The sequence below is a fragment of the Chroicocephalus ridibundus genome, chromosome 9, assembly GCF_963924245.1.
Source record: "Chroicocephalus ridibundus chromosome 9, bChrRid1.1, whole genome shotgun sequence".
Classification (NCBI taxonomy): Eukaryota; Metazoa; Chordata; class Aves; order Charadriiformes; family Laridae; genus Chroicocephalus; species Chroicocephalus ridibundus.
In genome coordinates, this window is record NC_086292.1 from 48,353,273 (window position 1) to 48,360,044 (window position 6,772).

Here is a 6,772-nt window from a genome sequence, read left to right on the forward strand (position 1 = left end):
TTTAAATATACAAAAGACAAACACACAAGCTCGGTCCGGCTCTGGGAAGGAGAGACGCGGATGGACTTTACGATGGTTTGTGTTAAGGCTTTAGTCCTGCAAACTCTTGTGCTCCCAGCTGCGAATGCCCGCGGCCCCCACCGAGTCCGGCGGAAGTTTTCCTGCGTGTCCCGTTGAGGGTTGGAGCTGCAGAGAGTCCTGGTCCCATCCCGGGGTACTGACTTGGAACGGCACTTCGGACACTTAGCGGGAATCGCCGTGTAGGGAGAGGCTTTTCCCACGTGCTTGTTCCCTTGAGGCCACCCCATTTCTCGCCCCACACCACCCGGTTTGCAAAAACCCCACAGTTTTGGACCCAAGGCATCAGCCAGGCAGGGTCCGAGGTGCCCCTTGCTCCGTGGACACAAAGGCTCGTTGCTGGTGCTTTGTTTTCCCAGGCAAAGGAAGAGAAGCTTTAGAGGCGAGTTTTCTTCCAGAAACAAGCAGTGACCGTTTGCGCATGACATTGAAATTCCGAAGAAGACTCTGGGGGGTGGATGCGCTCCCGAATGACACAGGCGCCTGTGAATGTCCTCTTGCAGCAGTTTGACTGGAGCTTTCACTGTGCAACGCGGTGTCCGTCGCGGCGCTGGGGGCTGGCTGGGACCGTCGTAGTTTCCTTTAGTTCCTGGCAGCGCGTCTGATTTGAGTTAGATCTGGTGGCACGGACCCCTGCAATAGGAGCATCTGTATAAACCAGGATTTTCTAACCACTTAAGAAGCAGGTCTGTCTGTCGTTGTGGATTGGGAAATACTTTCAGATACAGGTTTCTAACATAGTTGCAAACAAAAATTTATCCTGGCTTTTGTGGAAGTATTTGACTTGCTGTTTTAGTGAGAGAGGAGAAGAAATCCTGCGACGTTCAGTGGCCCCAGGTTTCCCCCCCCAGTGCCTTTAAGTCGCATTTGCTTGTTTTAGTGAACAAACTGTTTTCATTGTCCACATAATCGCGGAGGAAGTTGCACTCTGTGGTGCCTTGTGCATCAGCCACAAAAATGACATCGTAAATTCCACTTTCGGAGAGTTCATCCCACTTGACGGCGTGTGCGGGAACCCGGCCTGACCCGGAGGCTCCGAGCTGGGATAAACCCGAACTCTAATGCGAAGTTTGCCCACAGAATCACCTCCTCAGCCAAACTAGGAATTCGACCTGGATTTCCGCTAGGAACCAGATTTATATCTTCCGCTTGATAACGGATAATTAATTGCTAACCGTTCTTAATAGATGCCTTTGGAATAAGAGGATTCAGGTGATGCATAAAATACTTGGTTACTCTCACCTCATCGTCCCTTAAGTAAATGACTTCAAATGGGAAACGTAAGCTGGTCTAGCAGCAGGGAGATAAAATGGAGAAGATTATCTCGCTAAAGTATCCATTTCCTCTCCTCCCCTTTGCTTGCCTTCTCGCTAATTCGTAAAAGCTTCGGGGTTTCTAAAGTCGCCTTGTGAAGTCAACTGGGAAGTCCTGTACCCGCGAAAAGCTGGCGGCCGGGGAAGGGGCGCCACGCGGGGGGCGTGAGGGCCGAGCTGCCTTCAGCGGTGCCCGGCTGCGGTGGATTGTGCAGCTGAACGCGACTTCCCCCTCCGGCGGGACACGTCCTGAATCACGCCGTCCCTCTGGACGCCCAGGCCAGGGAGGAGGCAGCCCGGGGCCGCGGGGCGTCGCAGGCAGCGGTGCCCCGGGGGTGCACGGGGCTGCGCCTTGGTTTTACTTTTCTCTAAAACTTTATTAAAGTAGCTTTGATATGTAGCACAAATGTATGCGATCGGCCATGCCCTAGCTTAGATTACAGGTCTGTACTGGAATATCTTCTCATTTAATGGTAGTCTCGGCTAGTTTTACCAGGATTTCATACATTTTTGTTACTAGTAGAGAGTCACTAGCGGGAACTTTGACTCTTTTTAATTGGCGTAGCCGTACACAAGGGCCCGGCTGCTGGCAGATGATATTGATGGCCTTGTGGTTTTAAATGACTGTGGTGACTTGTTTTTTGGTTTTGTTTGTTGTTTTTTTTTATTATTATTATTATTAATGTATTGAATTGAATTGCAGTTTGTATTTGGTGTTAAGCTTGTCTTAGAAGTAATCCAGTGCTGGATTTGATTTAATCGCCGGGAACCAGCACGCGTATGTACAACGATGGAGAAATCGAATCATAACGCGTTTCCCCAAAGCTCTGGCTCCAACCGTGGAAAGGTTGGGGGGAACCTTTGAGAAAGAGTTAAACAAATCAGTTTCCTCTCCCCTTAAGGATCAGCATAGTTTGAATCACGCAGAGGACTCCTTTGCGGGGTGAAGAATATTCAGGACTCCATCCCAAGCAGCAAGGACTGACACCCGCGCCTCGTGCTGCTTACTGACGGGAACAAGCGCAAGGAGCGAGAAGAACACAGCTCAGCGAAGGACTTCAGCCGCGTCACACAACATCCGAGAGCTCTCCCAGTCGCCAAGGTACCGGATAGGTAGGAGGAATGGAATTTCACAAAATAAGCTGGTAGGCTAGAAGGAGAGATATTTAGTCACTATATAGTAGCTGATTGAGCGGTATGGTTAAGAAATTCAGTATATGGTTTTTATTATGTACATGCTTTGTATTTATGTTGTCTTTCTCAAATATTCAGATGAATCAAATATTTAATTTTTAACAGAAAGGGCAATTAAGGATTCAGAGTATTAAGTTTCGTACGTTGCTTTCTGGCAGCTGCCAGAAATGAGGCGGTTACTGATGTGAGAACAAGAGACTGGCCTCAGACCTGAGCGACAAACCCCGGCCAATAAAACGGAACAGGGACTTCTCCAGCAGGAGCCTTTGCCCGAGCTGCTGTTTCCTCCTTCAGACGGGGCCTCGAATTGTGCTCTTCGGGTCTTTTCAGATTTACGAGGCTTTAAAAAGACAGTAACGTATTACTCCGTAAGTGTTTCGGTTCATCCTGCGTTTCCTCCAGTCCGTGGGGACCAGAGGAGTCTGCGCCAGTCGCTGCTGCCGAGATGCGTCTCGTCCTCTCCCAATGGAGGCAGCCGACTTCCTCCGCTCCGGACTGAACCGCTCCCCCTTCCATAGATACGTATGAGCATGTTCGCGTTAGTGTTTAGATTTTCTTAACCCGAGATTGTATGTTAATGACCGGTGATGTCACCTACCCGCTTTAGCTCGTTAAGCATTATTCACCTATTTTGTTACTAAAGGCCTGTGCCATGTATGCTCTCTTATTTCATATGTGAAACTGTAAGTTCTATTTTTGACATTTTAATAAACTTTGATTTGAAAACTGAGGCTCATGAGAAAATAAGGATTATTGTAAAAATATATTTAAGGACATAAACTGCCAGCATTTGGAGATTTGAAACCAGAAATAACTGAGAGACAGCTGCACCCTTAGGCATGTGTAACGAAGGTTGTTCCCAGTGATTCGCACGAGATCTCGGTTACAGGTAAGATCTTTATTCTTTTTACAGTTTTGCTGAAGAATTTAAAGCCAGATATAAAAAATAGTTTAAAAAGTGCAACTAGTTCTTTTAACTACCAGGATTCAGAGGCGAGTCGAAGTGGGGCACTGTGGCTCAAAGGATTTATTGTCGAACTGCTGGAAAAGTCGGACGTAGCTGAACATTCCCTGTCTGCCCGCTGGACTGAACCGTAGCCGTACTTTCACCTTACGGCTGCGAATTGGGAAACTCCATTATCAGGAGCGTGGGAGCTGCCGTGGAGTATTTACTGCTTTGTCCTCAGCATCTGGCTGTGGGGCAGACCCTCAGATACCTCCGGTGTCTCTGTGTCGAGGAATCGAAGCCGTGGGTTTGGCCTCTCAGTTGCCCGCTGCTGCAGAACAACGTCAGGCAGGGGGATGGGCGCGAATGTGCTCTCCAGTCCGCGGGGCGCCGGTGACGAGGCGTTCAGGGAATGGCCCCGGCACGACGCGTGTTGTGGTCCCGCTCGGCAGCATCCCCCAGTCAACGCGTTACCTTACTGAGAACCAGGGCCTCTCTCAGATCTGGTTTAGAAGTGCCCCACTTTCATCAAATCAGAGAAACGAGGGTTGGAAGAGACTAGTGGAGGTCTCTGACTGAACCTCGTGCTTGATCCAAGACTGTTGCCAACACTAGATCAGGTCAGCTGGGCTTTTGTCTGGAGAAATCTTGAAGAAAAATCTTAAAGAACAGAGATTCCACCCCCCTTCTCCCCAGATAAGCTGTTCCATGGCTGCCTTGTCTTCCTAGTGGAAAAGTTTCCCCGTCTTAATCTCCCAGGTTATTGCCCCCTGTTACAAGGGGTTTATCGAGCCTATGGCCTCTCCTTGCAGCGATGGCACCACTCCTCCCCGCGCGCTCGAGGGGGCAATCGCCGTCGCCAGGAATCAAGCAGCACCGAGCGGGAACGGCGGCGGCGGCGGGAGATGGAGCCCTTCACACCCGCCCTGGTCAGCCGTAGAGAACTGGCTGCCCTGGATGTGTCCCCGCTGCTGTTGTCCTCACTGGGGCTGCGCCTGGAGGCGACCGAAATGTCCAGCGAAGCAGCCGTTTCAGCAGGAGGCAGGTAGTCGGGTCAGGTGCTGTTACTGGGGGGTAAAAATACGTACCCGCCGGCGTTCAGCTGGCCTCCGCGAGGGCATTCTCCAAATAGCATCGCTCACTGAGCCAAGGCACACTATGATCTAATTCTGTGAACTCCTAACGTTCCTCCTCGGGTTTCACTGAAATTCAGATATTTTTTGTGTGTGTGTTGTTTTTCCTGACGGAGGATTTACGAGAATACTTTTTCCACTCAGTTTTCCAACACTGTGGTAATAAAAAGGGTCTCGTCCAGGTTTTGTACTGGGGTTGCCAAAACTCAAGTGGGATGGAGTAAATCAGCTCTGGGCTGCGGGTTCTGCTGGTGTCACCCGAATCCATCGTGGATTTCAGTATCGCAGTCTTCTCGTCTGCACTGAAGATGGGAAGCTGAAGCAAAATACAGGTTTGCTAATAAAAATCTCAAAGCCGCTAATTAAGCCTTGGAACAGGCTGCCCAGGGCGGTGGTGGAGTCGCCATCCCCGCAGGGATTTAAAAGCCGGGCAGAACGTGGTGCTTAGAGGTACGGTTTGGTGATGGGTTTTGTCAGAGTTGGGTTGATGGTTGGACTCCACGATCGGAAAGGTCCCTTCCAACCCAGGTGACTCTGTGACTCTAATTGTGGGTGTTCGGGACAAAGTTTCCATGAGTCCAAAACGCCATCAGAGTATCTGGTTCTGTTTGAGATACACATTGCTGTTATTGTACGCAAGCAACATTTTCTCCTTTTAATAATTAACTGAACACAACATTTATGTAGCCCTTAGTTAGAGTTGGAATGTCACAAGCCAACCGTGGCTTGCTTGGAGTTTGGCAGTTTAATTTAACACTCGATTTCTTACATATCTAGTGACCTAACAACTAGTTTAATCACAAAAAGAAATGCAAACCGAGCTGGCTACAGAGCAAGACAGGAACGACAGGCCTCAGAAGCCGTACGGACTGTTTCATATAGGTAACAAAATCCATACCAGAGAGCGTAACAACAACATCTTCTCTCCAGTTCAGAAGAGCAGTGCTATTGCAATGAAAAGCCTTGTAAGACCAGGAAAATCGTAGCATGTTTTGGCTGTATTTAAGGATGGATTAGTAAAAACTACCCAAGCTGAACGTAAAAGGTGCCTGAGCCGTGTTTCACCAGATACGGCATCGTAGCCGACTCCGTTGTGCCGTGGCTGACACTGGAATTGTGATTTCTTCAGTTCTGTTTACTTTAAAGGTCTTTTGCAGCCTTTGGAGTGTTTGCTGGGAGCCTTTTTGGATGCTCTTTGCTAACGCGATGCGCTTTCCTTTGCGCTTTCTTGCAAATATTACAGCCGGAAACTGGTCCTTCCGGTTTTCACTGAAGCACTGTCATGTTTTCCTTCAGAATCGCCTCTCAGAACTCATTTACTGTCTAGCTGGATGCTCTTGGGACCGTTTGTACCTGGAAGAGCCGCCACGTCTACCCGCAGTGCATTAACTTAACTGCGGAGCTGATGCAGAGCGGTTCCAGTTCAGCACTGGGGTACCAGGAGTGCCAGGCCCAGGGAAAGCCAACAACTTCAAAACCGTTACAAAGATTTAAAACCCAGATGGGAATTCCTTTGTTGTTGCTGAACAACGCCGTGGCATACAAGGAGAAACTAAGTGAAAGACAGAACAGCTTTCAGGTTTCCTTTTCCACTAATGCCCCTTTTATTCATTTCTGTAACATCTATTTTGTAAAGAAATTCTGGAGCCAAAACCAAAGCTTTTCCAGAGAAAAAACCAACCAACTCACAGAACAAAAACCAAGCTGCCAGCAAAGTAAACTTTGGTTTTAAAAATACAATACAATACTCTTTAAGGATCATTAAAGCTCTTTCCTAGTATCCCCCAGCCCCGTTTCCTACCGCGGTGAAGGGTGCTTTTTCAAAGCACAGATCGCGCCTACGAACAAGACCCACATTTACGACAAAAAAAAACGTGTTTGAAAGAGTTCTTCATACGTCAGGAAGATTTGCACCAAAATATTATCTGCGCCAATGTTTTGCCAATCTTAGGCAGCAGCAACCCGGCTGCCGTCCCTGCGGGATGGCGCTGCCAGGCCCACCTCCGACTGCACCGGACTCCTCGTTCTTCTGCTCAAATCCCACTCGTTTGTCCCGGCAGAACTCGCTCGGCGCTTCCCGAGACTTGTTCTCCTCACTCTCTACACCC